The sequence below is a fragment of the Lissotriton vulgaris genome, chromosome 8, assembly GCF_964263255.1.
Source record: "Lissotriton vulgaris chromosome 8, aLisVul1.2, whole genome shotgun sequence".
Classification (NCBI taxonomy): domain Eukaryota; kingdom Metazoa; phylum Chordata; class Amphibia; order Caudata; family Salamandridae; genus Lissotriton; species Lissotriton vulgaris.
Window position 1 is genome coordinate 425584252 of NC_141696.1, and position 21115 is coordinate 425605366.

General features: G+C 44.5%; 1 protein-coding gene across 2 annotated transcripts in view; it reads right to left on the minus strand.

The window, feature by feature from the left end:
- LOC147697124 (cytoplasmic FMR1-interacting protein 1) overlaps window positions 1–21115 on the minus strand; it is a 533654-nt gene that overhangs the window by 151660 nt on the left and 360879 nt on the right. The gene's annotated exons all lie outside the window — the stretch shown is intronic.

The window sequence follows — 21115 nt, forward strand, 5'->3', positions numbered from 1 at the left end:
AGGTTGTTACAAAGAGCATATGGTGCCAATCAAAAATAAAGTTTTTCTCTTTCCATTGTTTGGTGCTGTGCAAGGAACCAAGGGACTAAGGGGCGAATAACAACTCCCTCAATCCCCTCTATCAGAGCATGCGCCGAACAAACAAATGGGCAAAAAGATGGGTTACTTTTAGGCTTGCTTAAACAGGTATAGGTTGTCATTCTTTGTCTGGAGGACTTGCAGTTTTCACTGACTCCTCTTGGATCAAATGTCAAGGAAGCCCATTCTTTGCCACATCACATTGAGTACTTGCGGCCCGCGGCCCTCTGCTCTCTACTCTTAGTGGCACGTGGCACCAGCTGGTAAACTGGCAAAGACATGTGAATTGTGCTATAGTTTTATTTACATTTTAGTGACCTTTGGTTGAATACAGAATTATAGTCAGTCTGCCAATAAGCCTTGTGTATTAGTCACATACTCAAACTGTATTCTAGATACCACTGGCAGCCAAGCGAGAGCGATGGACACTGATGAATGTGTGCCCTTCATCTCAACCTAAAGGCCAGTCATTGTCTTAATCTGAATGTGTGCATAGTTGGATAAACACTTGAACAAGGTTGCCCACAAGTGTGCTACCTGCATAACCTATTCTTGAGAGGACGACTAAGAACTGTTATGTTGGCCCTACATGCATGAAACTAGCTGGTTTCAACTCCATTCAAGGATGCTGGGACATACTAGACTGTATAAGGCATTAGGTACAGAAATGGCCACCCATCCCCTTTCTGCAGGGCAGTGGAGTTAAACACGGCGGGCGTCCACATCAGTCAGCCCCTGTCACGTGGCCTCTCCCAGAACCCTGTAATGGATATAGTCAATATCCTTGCAGCAATGCTTAATTTGAGCTGGTGGTTTCCACTGCTCCTCGCCAGCAATTAATTGTCAACATCTGCACTTATGACAGCTGCCTCATGGTGGTGCTGTTTGTGTAATATAGAGATGAGCACAATAACAGTTGTTTATTAATCAATTAGATATTAAAACAACTCAAACCTGCCTCCCAAGCCATTCTTATAGCTGTGGGGGGACCTCGAACTGTCTAAATTATCACACTTGCAGCAGCAGGATGGCTAGTAATTGAGTATGTACTGTCATTGGCAGCAGCAATGGGTGGTGCAAGCTGGAGCGGCCTTCTCACGCAGGCCTTGGCACTTATTATTTTACAAATTAAGCACTTCCCAGTTGTACACCGCATGTAGTGCAAGGGCACAAGAGACATCATTATTTACTACATGAAAACTGAACTATAAAGCAATAATGCAGGAAAACATGGCCTGACATCCCTGGGCCTCACAGCGAGCTATGGCCCCCTATCCAGAGTGGGAGCCGTGTATGCCAGGGGTGTGTGAGTGTGTATCACCAAAAACAGATCATGGCCTAGCTGGGCAAGGCTCGAACTGTATGCCCTGGTATCTACGTTACGTTACGTTAAAATTATTTGTTTTGCGCACTATCACCAACGGTTTCTTGGCGCTCGTTGACAGGTACAGTGATCCAGGGCGAGAGAGTTAGTCATAGGCGGATTGGAAGAGCAGGGTTTTTAATAATCTGCGGAAGCAGTCGTACTTTGGACATAGACGAAGTGAGGGTGGCAGGGAGTTCCAAGTGGAGGGGGCCTGAACAGAAAAGCTCAAACCATCGTGCTTTTTCCTTTTGAATTTGGGGACCTCAAGGAGATTAAGAGATGCTGAGCGAAGAGCTCTAGAAGGGATGTGACAGGTCAAGACCGAAGAGATGAACGCGGGGGCTGCATCTGAGAGGGCCTTAAAAGTTGAACATGCCAGTTTGAAGGTGCAGCGTTTGGAGACAGGGAGCCAGTGCAGACTACGGAGGAGGGGAGTGACGTGCTGATGTTTGGGCTGGCGGAAAATCAGGCGGGCAGCTTGATTCTGCACCAGCTGTAGTCGGTGGAGGTCGCATGCAGGAATTCCCGCGTACAGCATGTTGGCATAGTCGAGCCTGGAGGTGATGAGCGCAATGATAACTTGGATCAGGGCTTCTTTGGTGAGAAACCTACTGATCTTGCGGATCCGCCTGAGGTGGAAGAAGCAGGCTGAGGTGACCGCGTTGATTTGCGGTCTCATTGAGAGGTCTTCAGAGATGATCACCCCCAGGCTTTTGACTGAGCTACCCATTTCTTACAAACTTTGTAGTGTTTCCGGGATGGGGAGGAGGAGGGGTGAGTTGGGACATGGCAGTAACTGGAGGGTGTTCTACATCGCAGATGGGTTCGCATGGAAGAATTGATCACACATTTTGAACTTCTTAATTGATCTTGTGCCCATACCAATATCTCTGAATTCGAAATCAAATACAAAGGTACCAATGAAACAAAAATAGAAGAAACAGACTGACATTCCCAAGCGCAACATCGGCTGTGGCAAACCTGCCCATGCCCTGATAGCAAACCTTTACATGTTTTATTTTGTATGCTCATGATGGATACTATAGTATCTCAAAAACTCAATTTACAACTCCATTTAGTACCAGCTCGAGACAGCACTAAGTGTGTTAGACACTCCTGTTTAAACTGCACCAAAACATAGATCGCCTTCTGCCTAAATTTGTTTAAGAACTATTCAGGTAGGGAGGAAACCTCTATGCCGACCTATTTAATTTGATAAATGACCACAAAGGTTCTAAGCTGCCATGCCACCCTCAATGTATGTCAGCTATCTATACATATTTCATAGCATTTTATTTTTAACATCAGACATTTTTATAAATGTCAAAACGGTTTATTGTGCATTAAATTATTTTTATACATTGTTTTTGTATACACATATATCTCTAAAAAGGTATACAAAGATACAATCATATGTGACACCTGTGATTACCAAGTTTTCACAAATTATTTCTTGCAAGTATCACACCGTGATATGAAACATTAGACATCCCAAAATAAAACTCACTCGCATCATTCATTACCAATATTCAATCTCATAAAAGGATAAAAGAGTTTCGACCCTGGTTTCCCGCAACTGTTTTGGGACCCTCCACAGGATCGAAACTCTTTTATCCTGTATGCTGTATGTGAAGTGTGGTATTGCAAGAATGAGGATTGAATGAGATTGAATATTGGTAATGAATGATGTGAGTTGAGTTTTATTTTGGGATGTCTAATATTACATATCACTGTGTGATACAAGAAATGATTTGTGAAAACTTAGTAATCACGTGTCACATATGATTGTATCTTTGTATACATTTTTAGAGATGTGTGTATACAAAAAAAACTATAAAAATAATTTAACGCACAATAAAAAGTTTTGAAATGTATAAAATGTCTGATGTTCAAAATAAAATGCTATGAAATATCTATAGACAGCTGACATACATTGAGGGTGGCGTGGCAGCATAGAACATTTGTGGTCGTTTGTCAAATTAAATAGGTCTGCATAGAGGTTTCCTCCCTATTGGTATATTTTTTTCCCTCCCTCCTCTTGGACCTAAAAGTATTGTAGGGGGGGGGCTTCTTCCTTTAGATTAAGAAGTATTCAGGTGCACCGCCAATATAAGAACAATTAAAGATTAACTTTTGACGCACTTATGAAGGCAAACCCAGCCCTTACTGCACTGCCTGCTCCATGAAATTTAGCTGTACCTTGATTTCTCTGTACCGCTGCTTCCCTCAATAATTTTTATTTCAATTTCCGATTTTACCTCCACTGCATGGCAACTTCACTGCTGCTGCTTAAAAATTTTGCAGGCTGCTGTGAACTAATACTGTATAGTTCAAATAAAGTAATGAAGTAATAACGGACTTTTAATTAGAATTGTAAATCTTTACAATCTGCAAAAACCTGTTCTTTTGAACTATAGGAAGACTGAAGCAATTTATTTTGCATGCTCAAAAGAGAACAGATGTCACGCTGCTTAGAAGAACCAACTCAGGGTGTTGCAAACAACAGATTAAGGGGATCTGGGACGAGATCACAAATGACTGAAATTCTGTCAAAAAACAGAAAGGCAGCTTGGGATACAGCCCAGACCTGTGCCCACTCAGAGATCACCAAATATATTCATTTCTACACTAGGAAAATGGTGTGCACAGAGGATAGGGGTATTAACACGGATCTGAGGTCTTGTGTTGTAGTACAGGCAGGGCCGGCCAGACAGGCCTTTCATTCCACAAGGCATTTCCCCAGTGGGCTGGAACCCTCCGAGACCGGTTTTGAATGTCCTCGACCGCTCCTGGTGCCTCTGACACTTTTCCCAGATACCAGACATTAATTGCAGCAGGCACCGGGAGGCTTCAAGGGCAGTGAAAGTTAGAAAAGGAGAAGGTACAGAGAAAGCGATTTGAGAGGGGCAAGCGAAGGACCGACAACAAATGGATGGAGAGAAAGAGGCAGACTGTACGAGCAGATGAAGGGAGTGGGGCTGGTTTGATCATTTTTGTCGGTGCTGCTTTTAGTTCCCCAGTCTGGCTCTGAGTGCAGGGTGAGAAAAGAAGCACAATTTCAGCGACCAAATATTTGAAATGTAAGTAAATCTTGTTCTTATCGGTATTATTAGCTTGAGTTTAGTTAGATCACTACAGATAGTGTTTATTGAGAACTATTTTACAGGTTTGTGTGACACAGGCCTACAGCCGTTCACTAATGGCGCCTGAAATCTTACTTTGTTCCTATATTAGTAGTAATACATGCATCTCCAACCACTGCCAGTATGCTTCGGTGGACTCATACAATACAAACTCGCAGACTCCCTTGACAACATTTTTCTGCTGGTCTACATTCTCAATACATGTTCAGGTATTATATCACCTCCGGCTGTGGAACACTTGCTGACATTGATCTGCGTAGTCCTCAACTCCCTCTTCCCTTATCCCTGAACAGAATTTTTCTAGCCTTCCTCAAGGTGCCTTATTAATTACACCTTCCTAATATCTTTAAAATGTTTCCTTTACCCCAAGGTCAATCTCACAGTGTATTTAAGAAAGCTCCTTAAATGCATCTCACAGTTCTCGACAACCTTCGGAAATGTCCAGCTTTTTAGTAACCCTGGGCAAAGCACAAGTGTTGGTAGTTTCCGCTACTTCGCACTACACGAATTGCACGTTGCATAGTGCAGCGGTCACTTTTTGCTTGCTGGCGGTCCTCAACGTCAAGTTGCGATCGCGAGCAAGCAAAATGACATCCCGGCGAGACTTTTTCCTCGTTCGCGATCAGCAAAATCAAGTTTCCGATCGAGAGCGTGGAAAATAAAACTCCCGGCGAGATTCTCAACGTGGGGAGGTCAGGTTTCTCATTACGAGTGGTCGCGTATGCTCATGACCGCTCGCGATAAGAAACTATGAGTCTGCGTTGAGAAAGTTGCTGCTCGAGTAAAAATCTACTCGAACGACAGAAAACTACAGCTCGCACTGTGCAAGATGCCGTTTTCCTTGATTGCACAGTGCCGGATGCTTGTCCGCACTGTGCAATCATTGAAAACGGCATCTTGCACAGTGAGAACAGGCTACTACGCACTTCGCGTAGTGCACTTCGTGTAGCTACGCGTAGCGCTACTTCGCGAACTACGCCCAGGGTTACTTTTTGGCAGTAGCTCTTCCATGGATGCCTCAAGTCATGGTAACATGCTTTTCTCGCTTACACCCAGACTGTAGTAAATGAGACCCTGGTGTGGTAACTGCAGTACTTTATCTCGTATACATGTTCACTCAGTCTATCCTATGCACCATCATGGAGCTGAACAGTAGACTAATTGGCCCACTGTCGACAATGATCCACACTCTGAAGGTAAGACTGAAAATTATACAGTTTAAAACTGAAGAGCTATTATTCTTGCAAGTATGTTTCCTGCTTCCCTTTTTCATACTGCCATCCTGGACTTTTACATTTTCTTGGGAGCAAATAAATGTACAGGAGATGCGCTTTGTATATAGACTACTTACCCATACATAGAAGACTTAAAAAAACTGGAGGAAATTGGTACTAAGTTGGATGGGTTCACCAGAGATGGCGAGCAGAGTTAGGTTCCCACTGGAGTAAGCCCCAAAAGTTTAGGTATTTAGGGATTCAAATCAACAGCGCTCCAGATGCAAACCTGAATATTATTCGATAGCGTGGAAACACAGACTGTGTAATTTAGTGCTGTTCTGAATAAAGTATTTGCTTCTATTTGTGAGTGTGTACTGCTCTCAAATATGACAATTACAAAATGTCTTGATACTTTTTTCCTGAAAACATCCATGTAGATCCCAGAAAGTTATTTCAAGAAACTGTATCATCTGCTGTAACTGCTTTACCAGAGAATTAGTTACTTACTTTGTAGGCCTTAACAAATCTACTCAGCCACTTGCTATGGCGAGTCAGATTTTATCAGGATGAGCTATATTTAAGGCCAACTCACACCTTCTGGCAACCTGACAAACAACAGGTGTTCTGCTCACTCACACAGTGAAGGAGCATTAAAGTTGCCTTTAAATCTTGTTTAGGTCTCAGCTAGACAGTGCAAGCACTGTCTCGAAGAGGCGTGTTGTGCTCTGTCTGTGGGCTTACAGGCCACCCATCTTCTACAACTGGTATACTACAGCGTCGCTCTCATTTTCTTTGAAGCCATTCATCATGGCATGCATGTGTCATGTCCTCTTCATGTGTTTGGCTTTTCCATAGCAAATGGACCAAGTACATGTCTCCTTACACTGCTCCTGGTTTGCGGAGCTATTTTTTTCTTTGTTTTCAAGCATTTAATCGGAGTACTTGTGTTTATAGACCATCTCTCTTGTACACATAAACACATACCACTAAAGCGCATGCATGTGTACATAAGCGAATGCATTTCTTAAAAAGTTGTTAAAACACAAACATCGCTTGTTTGTTTTTTGCACGATCTGATTGGCACTAGAGCACTCACTCCGTCCTCCATCTTGCCATAGCATGAACACTAGCAGATGGTTTTGGAGCGCTCCAATTCATTGTTGCTTCCTCCTGTCGTGCTTTTTGTGCATGACTGGTCTCCTCACTACCTCCCTTGTAAACGCATTTTTTTTTTTCACGATCAATGGTATTGGAACGTTCATTCCGTCCACCGACTTGCCATTGTGCTAACACCAGCCGATGGTACTGGAGAGTTTTAATTGCTCACCAGTTACATTGCATAATGCACATTCATTGTTATAGGCAGGGAGGAAGCATATGTTATTTGCACGAAATCACAAATTATTCAGCTGACCAAGAGATTCAAACATGGTTCCCCAGTTCCCCCTGTTGGCAGCTCATCCTTGAATCACTTCGAAGCTCCTCAACAGTTTCTCACTATCACTTCCACATTTGTTCAGCAAGACCCTGTTAACACCGAACAAGCATTGGCAAAGCCCATAGATCTCGACAATGTCCCAGCTATTAGCTTTGTCAATGTGAATGTCTTTTAGCCATGTTGTCTAGCAGCACATCTGCAGCTCAACATGGCTGAAAGTCACTGAAAAAGCGCTATGATGCGACCAGCGCAGGGGAGCAAAGAGACTCTGTCGGCTCAATATCCTGAGATTCTGGGCTTTTTAGTAACTTTCAGCCATTCTGAACAGAAAATGTGCTGCCAGACAACGTGGCTAAAAGACATTCACAATGAAAAGGCCAATATTGTGCGCCTTAAAGAGACCTATTATCTTTTAACATTTATTCTCTGTTCTGAGACCGAGGTCAAAAGTCAGTTTAAATCTACAATTACTTTTCTCTCTCTGACTGCAAAGTTCCAGGATTTTGTAAAGTGAACTGTTTAACAAACGTGCTCTACAAAAAAGTGTGAAATGAAAGGCTGTAGGATGTAATTTCTTTTCTAACACATATTTAAATAGCTAAGAAGTGAACTGTACAAACATTTAAAAATAAATTTCAGTAGTGTTGAAATCCCTTGTTTTCTAATTCAGTGTGAGGAAAACAATTTTAATAGGATGAAAACACATCAAAACACTTTACTTGGTGATGTTCAAATGATAAATATATTTGTTGAAACCAAGTTTCAACAGATTACTATTTATACACGAACATTTTTGTCCATTTCAATGGAAAATGTGCCGTCTATAAATGACACTGCACTACGACCTCATGCTTTAGAAATCCATTTATTAAAGGTCAGTTTTTAAAAATAAATTTAGAGAAAATCCTGCCCCTGCCCTGATAGCAATGCTATTAGTGAACTAACAGGCATGTGAGGGGTCATGTGTACCTTATGTGTGGACTAGATTCTAACAATGCATAGAGCAAACTTAGTCTATGAAATCAACCAAATAGTTTTCGTGGTACAGCAGGATTGCTGAACTCACATGCTGGAATATAATCTCATATGTGATAATGAAGAAAAAGGTGGCTCTGCAAAATAAAATAGTTGCCTAGGATGACACAATGACACACTCGGCGCTCATCACAGCTCTACTCCACCTCCAGATAAGATTACATGAAGTTGCATGTAGGCATCACCCCTGCATACTGGCATCAGTGGTCTCCTTTCCTCCACGTTCTCAGATACCCAGCATACCTGAACAGAATTGAGTTTGTAGTGGCAATGTGTAAAAGTTAATCTGGGACAATATTGTTCCTGAAAGTTCATTCCACAGAATAGGGAGGCAGGCGGACAGGTAGAAATCTGAAGAGGGGTGTTCAAAAAAGGAGACAGCATATCAACTTAGACAATCTGAGGACATAAAGGTACGAAGTGGCGGTGTGCAAGTAGGGTAGGCAATGTCATATCCAGACCCCTGCTGCTCCCTGATGCCTGCAAGAGTGCAAACAAAAGGGGTTTGCTTGTAGAGGAGGATGAAAATAATTGATGCTGCTGTCCTTTTCCTTAGTGCTGCAGCTGCCCTCAGCGTCAAGAAAATTCTGCACTCCCTGCTGGATGTGCTGTAATGACAGTCGCTGGTGGTAGGCGACGTCCCTAGTTTAACCTCTCAACTTCCTGTACTACCGGTGAACTGAAAGGCTGGGGATGGAAATTACAAAGAGCGAGCCGTAGCTCAAGTTTTAGAAACACACCACAGCTACACAGGATTTTTCTCAAAAAAATCTGTCTCCATCAAAAGCCATATCCATCAATGATGCCTCTGGAAAATTTGTTTGAGCCCATCCAGGCATATCATACGATAATGATACATTGGTGCCCAATACACTTGCAACCAAGTCAGCGATATCTAGGGCAGAACATAGAATCTGCTTAGCTACGTCTTGTCAATTTTAGGGAGGAAAGACTGGGACAAGGTCCCATTTCTTTGTATTCGCAAGAAGTTGAGCAGAAGAATATGGCACAACACTGAGAGGGTCAACTTGTGATTTTGAGAGAACAGTAAATAAAAGAAAGACTTATAACTTGTAAGGCCAACTGCAAGTCAGTTTTAGAAAGAAAATTCCCCACATTTCGATTTATTTTAATAGCTAACGGCACTCATGGCCACAGGTTTGATGTAAGAGTTGATATGACGCCTGGAGGCCAAAATTAAGAAAAAGGATTTTGAAGTGGGGCAATTTTGGGGTCAGAGCCCAGAGAACTACGTTTTTCTAGTCCATCAGAAGAAATCTTACCATTTTGTTTATAGAAAAGGGGGAGAATATCAATGCTCATTACAATCAGAGTCACACACCAACGAGCCAAACACCCTGACTAATGTGAAGGAGCTAAGAGGCCTTATAATACAACTTAAGCCGAGGGAGCAGCTGGTCCAAATGGCATTCCTAACGCCATTTTTACTAATGATCCAGAGTTTTGGTATTCCTACCTTACACCACTCTTCAATGAGATCTACACTTAGTTCAACATCCCAGCTTCCTGGAAGGGGAATATCATCCACCCCATATTCAAAAAGGGAGATCACCTTAAGACGGGAAATTATAGACTAATCTCATTGATAGATGTAGAAGCAAAACTGTATTCCTCGTGCCTGTTAATCCAGCTGCAAGGTTGGATGGAGGAAAAAATCATAATCCCAAAGTTTCGGACAGGATTCAGGCAAGGAATGGGCACCATATCCAACCTTGCTATCCTAGCTCTTCTAACAGAAAAAGCGCAAAAAAGGAAACTCCGGCTGTTCGCTTGCTTCTTGGATATCAAATCCCCTTTTGACAGAGTAAGCAGGAGCCAGCTCTGGAAGAAACTTAACGCATGGGGCTTGCCAAGCTCAATGCTCAACGCCATAACCTCTCTGTACACGGACACCTGGGCAAGAGTTAAGCTGGGCGATGGGTTGAGTACAACTGCAAGTATTTATACGCAAAGAGGCCTGAAACTAGGCTGTGTTTTAGCCCCCAGCTTATTCAATCTGTTTTTATCTGATATTGCACCACATATTGAAAAACCAGATTCTCACCCTCCGAAAATGGCCAATGCGTCAGTTGCCATCCTACAATATGCGGATGACATAGTTTTGCTGAGCCAAACTCCCATTGGTTTACAGAGATCAATAAATAATCTCGTAGCCTATTTGGACAAGGAACAACTTGAGCTAAACAAAGACAAAACAAAAATCGTCCGCCTAGTGGATTGTAAAAAACCCAAGTTCAAATGGACGGCCAAAGGGGCAATTGTTGAAGAACTTATCTCATACAAATACCTGGGCGTAATAATCGGGCAGGGTGTAACTCATAAAGAACATAAATTGGCACTAAAAGCCAAGGCACAATCATTAATCTATGCATATAGATTATTACGCAAAAAAGTGGACTGCCCGAATTACTACCATTTGCTAAAAGTAATGGCTGCCCAAATTCAGCCCTGTTTGTCCTATGGCTTGGCCCCTTGGTGTGGCAAAGAAGCGCACTTACTGAACGAGCTGCAGACAAAGATCTACAAAGCCATCTTTGACCTGCAAAATCTGCCTCTCCTTCCCAGGTCAGACTGGAATTCGGCCTCCAGCATCAGAAAATCCGGGGAATGAGCTGCTTTATAAAACTCTGTCACACATTTCGCTCCTCAGACCCGGACACTCTGAATAGCTTATGCTGGGATGAAATTAAGCACGAGGGGGATCTTGAAACGCCGAACTCCTGGGGAAGCTTTTTGAGAGATTCTCTGGCCGAGCTGGATCTACAAACAGCATAGGACAAAGGGTTGGACAGAGGAGGCTTTGGCAAAATAGTAAACATCGCAGCCAAAAAGAAATCTTTGTGGGTTGACAAAAAGGCGCTCACCAAGCGGCGGCACGGGTGGACAGTCAAACTCTGACAGATTTTCAAGGCCACAAGCATACTTATCTGCTCATTTTAGCTCACAGCTAAAAATTAGCTTCATAAAGTTTCGAATGGGTGTGCACGACTCAAAGGACTTATACCCACTGTGGAAAAAGGCCTTCAAATCAGAGTCCTGCCGGCTTCAAAAAAGAAACCTTAATCCACCTACTATGTGCCTGTCCAGCCGTCCTAGACCAAAGGAGACAGTACTGGAAATCAATTTTTAATGATCTGAACATTCGCTCCCAGCAGGCAAGCGGTGATACGCTGGTTAGAGGGCATGTCGAGCATCCTGGCATGCCGAGGAGTTAAATACATGAAATTAGTTCGCAGACTTTTACGGAAAGCAGACGGAGATCCTAAATAAAAACGTGTCCAAGACATTATCATCCTCCCTAAGGGGTTTACACTCTGTTAAATCTGCTGTTCTGAGTTTAAAAAAAAAAAGAGTCGCTAACGCAAGATTTTTTATCTGAATTTTATTGTTATGTACTTTAAAAAAAAGAGTTGTGTATTTTTATACAGAATGATAACGCTATTGCCTATGTAATTCTTTTTATTTGTTCCAGGGGGTATTGTAATGATTTTAATTAATCAAACAATAAAAACGAACTTGAACTTGAACAATGTTCAGTCATATGAATTGTCACGTGGCTCGATTAGGCCCAGGGAGAAACACTGCAATTTCACATGCACACGTTTCCTAAGTTGCCTTCTCCATCACACCCATTTGCATGTGTGACAGTGCAGGATACGTTTCCATGAAATTACATTTGCTTACAAATTCCATTACATAAGAAATCTATCACAACACCTGGAACATCTTGTACAAGGTCTGAACATACATTGTGCAAATGTGATTGGTATTCGTCCATGAGGCGACACAACTATCAATAGATCATAAAGAATGGTGGCCTGACTAAGGTCTAGGCTGGAGCGCAACAATGCTTATGAATAAACAAGCATTTACGGGTTGGGGCAGAGGATCACTTGCTATCATTGCTAGGCCACTACACGCTGAAACCTCAGCCCAGCTGTTTGCTGATTTCTCTTCGAGGAGGGATGTCCAATTTGTGACCAAGACGGGGGCCTACATACTTTCCGTTTAGGTAATGGGGGTATTCTTGGCAAAAAAAACACACACACCCAAACAGTTAGTTTAGGGGACACAGAGCACTATATTGTTTTATATGCTTGCATATATACATTGTTTTAGCAAGATGGTGGAACTGTTCATTTTATTCACTGTCCTTATACTGCTAATTACTTTCATCTGCTTTTGTCTATTGATCACTGCAGCACACATTCTATACAAGAATCATGATGGTTCACATGATATTGAAAACGCCCCTCTTTGTATTCTTTGTATATTTCTCTATGAAAGAGCACGGGTGACTGAACCAATCTGTTACCACGATTTCTAGGGGATTCAGCAATGTCATGTTGTCATGTTGCCTAAGCCATTTGCTACCTGTTTATGTTTTAGAGGGCTTATGGTGGCACTTACAGCTAGCTGGTCTCTAGGACAACATATCCTGAGGGGGTGAATGGCATCAATCCGGCACCGTCCCAACGTTTATGTTGTCCAACAAATGCGCAGCTCCTACTGGAAAGTGGAAACTACATGACCGTGTCATCTTTGCTATCTATCCATGTGTCTTGGTTAGACAGATGAACTGGTAGAAAATCTTTAGAAGGCGTCCAATTCAAGTCCTTGCTGACCTAAGGATAAGACCTTCGATAGGACATATGCCAGCTCGGCCTACAAGGGATCAGTGTTGTGGGTGCCATAGTGGGCTACAAACTTGTCCCAGCATCCAGACTTTGTAGAAGAATGTCTGGTTGGGACAGGGACAGCAGTCTGTCACCAACTTAATGTTGATTGAGCCACCACTGCAGGTGTTTTGCAGTCTCCTCTGAAACCTGAATCAAATTTGAGAGGTGCCCTTGGTGCTGGCCACTGAGACTTCACCTGTGGAACTGCAGGACGGATACATGAGAGAAAGGATCCTGCATGTCCAAAGCCACCATTTAGTCACCTGCACTGAATTGAGGGTAGAGAGAACCTGGGCCATAGTGAACATCTTGAATTAGTCCTTTTGCAAGAGGGCATTCAGAGGGCGAAGATCTAAAACAAAGGCCACCATCCATCTCTAGGGCTCCTTTGGCCCAAAAAGCCTCCACTTCTTGAAACAGCGTGAACAAATACTGGTCTTAAAGATGTTCAGTTGTAGGAGGGAGGTGCAGTAGGTCAAAAAGGTATGGCAGGGCACACCCTGGCTGGACAATCTGAAAGACCCACTAGTTTGATGTTATATTTTGCCAACCGTGACTAAGTATTTGATCCTGCCTCCCATAGGATGCTTGTCTGCCACCAAAGACAAAATCAAGCGACTTGGTCGCAGAAGCTGGAGGGGCAGGGTACTGGGAAGGTTACTGTCCCTGATGGCCTGGATGCGTTCTTCTTGATCCCTGTCCTTGACCCAAAAAGACTGGAGTGCATGTTGTGGAAGCAGTGGACCATGGCATGGGCGGTACACCAAACCCCTGCAGTAGCCTCTAAAGTGACAAAACGGATTAGGATATGGTCTTGCGGGAGTAGAAAGGCCTAGGGGAAGCGCTGTGGCCCAGCTTTCATTAAAACATTTGAACACAGAATCGGCTTACTCGCCAAACATGCGAGACCCATCAAATTGCTTGTCCATTGAAGAAGCTTGTATGTCTACAGAGAAGCCTGTAGATCTCATCCAAGCATGCCACCAATTCATGACCCTAGTTCAGATTGCTCTGCCCAAGCAGTCAGTAGTGTCCCGTCCAGAATGGATAATGTACTTTGTCGCATCCTGGCCGGGAAACATCCTAAACCACGATGTTCGAGCAACGACTCACCCGAACAATGAGGAAAGAACAACGAAGACTGCACAACATCGACGGACGGAACCACGACGGCCGGAACCACGACTTGACGCCCACGTCACTTGTCATCGATGTCTTCCGCCTACCATCCCTTTACGCTAACTACGATTGGGCTGTTGGAGTAAAACGTCACTCATGTCTGCCCAATCAGAAACATTTGTCTAACGCAATAGGTTAAGAAAAAAAAATATTAAATTGCCATTGTTTAGAATGCACCCTGGTTGGCATAATCGGTTGTACGAGCATAGAACATGACAAAGGTAGGTCCAAACTTAAAAAGAATGTAATATTAAAAACATATAAATATTATTTGGAGTAAATGAGTTAATTAAAAATTGGTATTTAAAATAACGTATAAACACTTAGACTTTGAGAAAAACGTTATTAAGGGAGCTTTGGGGGGTGTGGGGGGTTTACCCCCCAAAAATAAAGAATACATTAAGGATTTTCGTTGTAAAGAAAGTCGTACTAAAAAAAAGTCGTTGTAATGAAAAGATCGATGTATAAGCTTTCGTGATTTAGGAGGTCGTGGTTCAGGCAGTCGTAGTTCAAGCAGTAGTGATTAAGTCATACAACCATCCTGGCCATCTTGGATGATTCCAGCCAAATTGGATTGAAATTCCTTGGACTCCTGACAAGATCTCGCCAACCATTTCTCACAAAGCATGGGTGTACCTCCCCACCAAGCAGCTGGAACAGACCTATTGGAAGGCTGGCTGCACAAAAACATCTGTTTCCCAAAGGCCTTAAGTCATTTCTACTCTTTGTCAGGAGGAGCTTAGGGGAAGCAGTTGGCGTTCACCCTTCTGGTGGAAGCTTGAAACGCCAAACTATTTGGTATAGGATGCTGAAAGAGAAAGTAATGGTCGCCTGACTCTGGCCTGTGGCATCTGGCAATCTGCCTGTTTGCCTGTTTATTTGATGGCACCAACCAGGCTTAGAGCAGGTGCCCAAAAGGGTGCCAGTCAAGGCCTAATTAAAAGAGAGTAAAGGCTCTGATGAAGTTTGCCCAGATTGCAAAACTTCTGTTAGAACATGGGTTGTTCAAGTCTAAAACCTCCGCCACACATCTCATCAGCATGCTGAAAGAGGTACTCTCATCTGTCGATGGTCATGGGGAAGATCACAACCCAGTGTCTGTGGAAGTGTCCAACCAAGTAACCAGGTAAGTGTCCAACCCACTTTCATCTTACAAGTACAGATATAAATTGTCATCCTCAAAATGACTCCCCCCCCCCCCCCCCGACTCATCTCCATTATCATCCCCAAAGGCAGGTTTGCTGGGATGTATAAAGGAACCACGCATGCCTTTACCACGCATGCCTTAACCATGCATGCCTTTTACAAACACGTCCACTACAACACATATGCCTTTACCATGCATGCCTTTATCATGCAAAGGTTTACCAAGCATGCCTTTACAGTGAAAGTATTTTGCAGGTAAGTATAAAGTATATAAACCCAAATACCCTTTACCCACTCTAAACCCTAAAAACACCCTTGCCACCCTAACAGCATTACCCACCCTAAACTCTATACATTTCCTTGCCACCCAAATATCCTTACACACTCGAAACCCTAAAAATGAATACTCTCACCCACCCTAAAAATACCCTTGCCACCAAAATACCCACCCTAAAAAAAAAACCTTGCCACCCAAATACCCTCACCCTAAACCCTAAAAATACCTTGCCACTCATATACCTCTACCCAACCTAGACCCTAAAAATACCCTTTCTGCCCAAAAACCCTCACCTACCCTAAACACGCTTGCCCTAAGATATATATATATATATCCTTTCCCTTGGTTCCAGTTTGCCGGGGAATGCAGCGCTCTCAATGGGTTTGTTTCCATGCGGCAGAACCATGCCACTTCATATACATACAAATCTCTCCAGCCGGAGGGATACAAATGGGAAGAACTCTCGTATTTCTTCTTTTTGCACTTTTTAGGTTTCGCTGCAAAAAGCTGCTGCAAGCAGCTTTTGCAGGAGAAATCTATTGAGTTACAGTATGTGACTCTGGAACCTGCCCTCTCTTTCATTGGCTAGCTCCATAAATGGAGGCTAGCCATTGGAACAGAGAGGCGTCCGTCATGGCCGGACCAGATTCGGGGGCGTTCCCGAGAATTTTTGGCTTTTGGCTACGTCATGCTACGTCAGCCAAAAGCCGGGAACGCCCCCGAATCTGGTCCGGCCGGGCCGTGTTTGCTGCTGTCCTGCCTTCCTCCGTGTCCCTCCTCCCGCCGTCCCCCCTCCCCTCGCTGTCCTGTGCACGTTTCCCGCCGTCCGTGTCCTCTCCCGCCGTCCGTGTCCTCTCCCCCCCCCCCCCCCCCCCCCCCCTGCTGAATCAGAAAAGCCCATTGGTCACTGCTCGATTGTCCTATTGGCTAATCCGACTCTGCCCCATAGAATTCTACAGCGTACAGCCTCATAACCGAGAGTATGCCGCCTGGCCGCAGGGACTGACATATTATGCGGTGCTCCCTCCTCCAGTTACGGCCTCAGTGACTGCCTGCTAAAACCTGGGGCACTAGATGGGAGGGCACCCTCTCCGACTTCGGGAAGCGAGATGCAGTAAATGCACTCCAGGTTCTTTGACCTGTAAGGTTATTGAGCGGCTGCTATGTAGATGATGTATTGAGTCCATTTGTGCCAGTCCTTTGCGAGACACTGTTGCCAGGGCTGGTGTGGTCTCTTCATCCACGTGGGCACTGAAGGTGCGTGGGGGCAGTACCAGTGCAGCAGGGACGCAAGTCCTTTTCCACCTCAGCGCTCATTGGGGGCGGGGCCACCACATGCAGGTTACTTGGCACTGCTTGTCGTGTATGGGTCTACAGCAGCCTTCGTAGCACTGCGGGCCGTGACTTCCTTGCGGGCTCTGTGTGCAAGGCCGCAGTGGGGGTGACATTAATGCTGGCTGCAGCAGGTCTGATCTACACTCACCTCTCCCGCAGGCACTGCAGGAGGGAGGTGGCTTCTCTCCTTTCGCAGTGAGGATCGACAACATGGAAGCACCTCAAGCGCGGTGTTGGCTGTGACGCTTCATCCCCTTTTATTGCTCTCAGTGGCTGTAGTGCTAGGAGCAGGTGTGGGGTACCCTTGACACAGGCTACACTTCTCCCCATGAGGAACAGCAGACTGTAATTTGATCCATCACTTTCAAACCAAACCCTGAGAGTTCGGTAAATTATTTCCTTGCGATGTTACCAGGCAGTTTACAAGCTCCCAAAAAAATAACTGTAAACGTGAAGCCGCCTTCGGGTGTCGTCAAACGCCCCCAACCCCCATCCAGACTCTGGTAAAAAGAAAACCTTGCTAACACTAATCACACCTACGCTATTAGGGGCCCCTGGGCCCCTAGAGAGGTCTGGTCTATGCCCCTCCTCCAACCTGAAGCGCTCTATAGCGCCTCGTTCCCTGCTCCTACTTCTCTGCACACAGAAACCCCCTGATACCACCGCCCTAGGGGGGCCGCCCTCTTTACCTCTGTCCCTTCCCCGTCTCCCTGTCTTCGCCTCTGAAAGTGCCTTGAACGTGGGCATCGAGGCACTACAGACACATCATGAATAGACTTACATGAGGTGGGCGCCGCCGCTGCGCGGGCCGGGCCCCCGGGTCTGCTCGCCCATCCGTCCCAGGTGAGAACGGCAGGAGGTCCCTCTGGGTCCGGGGCTGGTGGCAGCTGACTGCCAGCATCCGATGCCAGCCCTGGCAGGCGCCACTGGCTCAGGTGTCCCCGCTGCATTATTCATGCGCACGACTGTCTGTGGTCCCGGGGGGGGCCCTTGTGCGGGCAGGGAGGGGCGATGAGCGCCTGCAGAACACACCTTCACAGCAGCAGGACCCGGGGACACCGGGGCACAGATTTATGGGCACTTTGTGATGGGTTTGTGTCACAAAAGTGCAAAGTGTTGCTTTGGTATTTACTGGAAGGTAGCGCTATGTTCTGCTTTACCTCAAGGGGGCGCACCCCGGGTGGTACACAGCCGTTCCCATGCAACTACCCGGGATTTTTCACTCAAATCGCTTTCTACAAGAAAAGGGGAAAACAGGCATTTGCGTCAAAAAATTCACCTACCTCCAGGAAGGGGTGACGTTTTCTCACAACGTTTTTTAAGACTGTATGTGCTCTGTAAAGTGCTACACACATTAAACGTTAGAATAACTTGTTCCTATGTCTTACTATTTTGTACGGGAGCAGGGCCCAATGCAAAGGCTAGTCTAGACAAAACGCACAACGGTCAGGGGCGGTGGAAGTACCACAGGAGGGGGGGCGGGGGGCTGTACATATAGAATCCTTGGTATGTTGGTGTAAACACAGAAACAAAGGACAGACATGGACTCATCAAGTCTCTCTGATGCCTTTGCAATCCCATCTGTGTGTGCATGGACAAATATAAGCCAACATTACCAAATCAGGTCAAGCATCACACCTTCCTAAAAGGATCCTAAATAATCCAATCTCGTGCAGCTAGTAACTGCACAGAAAATGATCATTATGCACGAAATCAGTGTGCTGCATGGCCAACTACAGCAGCAGAAATCTGTTCTCATCCGAATCATGACGCACACTGAGCTGGGCATTCAAAACCAGAGTTTACCTCTGTGTAATAAATTGCCCAAGGGGTGACCAGCATGCAGCTGGGTGAGCTCTTCTCATGTGACTGGATGGCCACTGTGATATTTGTGCACATCGCCACTGCTTGACCCAGCCGAGGTTTTACACAATTAAAACTTTGTGATGGATGCTTGAGGTCTGGATATTCTGGTATGAAACAGAACTGGCTGCAAATTGTATTTATATCACATTTACCACACACAAGGCTTTGAAGCACTTTGCGGCATGTAGGATGCTACTCTGGAACTCAAAGCTGGAGGTAAATAGATAGAAGACTAGTAATAGGCGCTTCCTTTTCCTTGTAGGATTAGTTGCTTTAAGTTTGTGTTCTCGGGGGTCTCATGCTTTTAATTTTGTGTTAAAAAAACGGATAGGGTAAGTGAAGTGGATTAGTAATGGGAAGAGGTTTTTGGGAGTGGTGGGCATGCATGATTGCTAGTTGGATGGACTGAGGAATGTGGTGACCTTTTGACAAAGCCAATGATCTGCTTTATGTATAGTGATGTGGTGACTCCTCCCACCCTCGACAATGCCAACAGGCCTGCTTTTATAGACTGATGTTTGGACATTTGACAAAGCCAGGATGTGTGCCGCATTTAAAAGCATGGATCCCAGTTGCCTGTTTGCTACGAACAAGTTATGATTTCTCACGAGTGAACAGTGACTCAGACTGTTGCCAATTAAATGAGAGGCACCAGCGACTTTTCTTAAATGCATGGACTATTTCACATGCAACAGGAGAGACTAGTTACGATTTGATTTGTCACGAGAGTAAGAGAACAAGTGTCCAAGGCCCAGAGAACACCACAGACCTCAGAGAGAAAGAAAGAGCAAGGGAGAATGAAAAGGGAAGAAAGAAAAAGAGAAAGAAAGCAAAGTAGTAGAAGAAACACCGGCCTCCACTAATCATCTAGCACAGTAAGCAAGTAAGGACACCGTGGGCTTCTATAGACAGGCAATGAAGAACAAACAAGACAAACACCACAGTGTAAATGCTACACGCAATCAAATGGGCACCTAGTACCATACAGAATGTGTTACATTACAAAAGGAAGTGAAACTCTACTATTAAAATTTAATTCTCAGAGTTGTAGATGCCAATTCCACATTTCAAATCCAATGAAGATTCACAGCTAAGATCACAACGATGTCCAGTAATCATAAACCTTTAGACCTAAAAGCATTTTCCACCAAAATCTCCTAAAAATCATCCAACATTATATAATCTCCAGAAAGTTCTAGTCACAACCTATCAAGACTTTTTTGCTCTGCGAGTATGGATCCTACAGAGTACGCCAAAGCATACAATGTACAAAACAAATGGAGACATTGATGCTCAACAGTCATCTCATATGGTCCATTCTGTGCACATGCCAGTACACAATCCCAAATTCCAACATGTGACCTCTTTAAATGGTAAACAACGCAGACACTGCAGCAGTGTTGAAGGACTCTACACAAATTGACCTCCAGTTGCAACTGTGAAACACCACATTTTGGGCGCATTGCCAGCTAAACATTTGCAGCGGTGATTTAAGTGAAATAAAACAAATACTTTTCACATACGTGCACTTTCCGTAACAAATTAGAGCCCAACTTATGTTTCAACAAATATAAACAAATACTATGGAGAATTGTAGAACAGAGCCAAATTAGTTCAAAACAATTGCAGGACCACCACCAGAAGTGCCCATTGTATAGGGTAATTGAGGACCTTCACTGGAAGCAGCTAAAGTCAACCACTTCTTTCATCCCATTAGGTTGTGTACAATCCAAATGGTCCACACAGAACACTACAAAAGGTAAGAATAGGACTGACCCGCCATTCTCTGTTGCACACCGCGCTTCCAACATTTCATTACGGAATTGCACAGCACAAACGCCTCAGGTCTGTGGTACACAGTCCATAAAACAAGCATTAAAGAACTAAATAACCCACAATCCTTGGTCAGTGCAACATCCCCAAGTCTCACTGGGAAAGACAAAGAACTGATAGATGCAATGTTTGAATTAATCTCAGCCACTAGTAATTGCTCTTTACAATGCAATGGTTTTGCCTTTGTTAAAGTTAGAGCTATTGGCATTGCTCTTGACATTATTTTTATTTTATTTATGTTTTGTTTTAACATAAATACATGGCATTGTCATTTACAATGCCACTAGCTTTATCTCTCGCAAATGACAGACAAAAACACCCACACAATGCCCTTCCACACACACAGCCACACAGAGCCCCCCACACACACAGCCACACACAGCCCCCACACACACAGCCACACAAAGCCCCCCCCACACACAGCCACACAAAGCCCCCCACACACACAGCCACACAAAGTCCCCCACACACAGCCACACAAAGCCCCCCACACACACAGCCA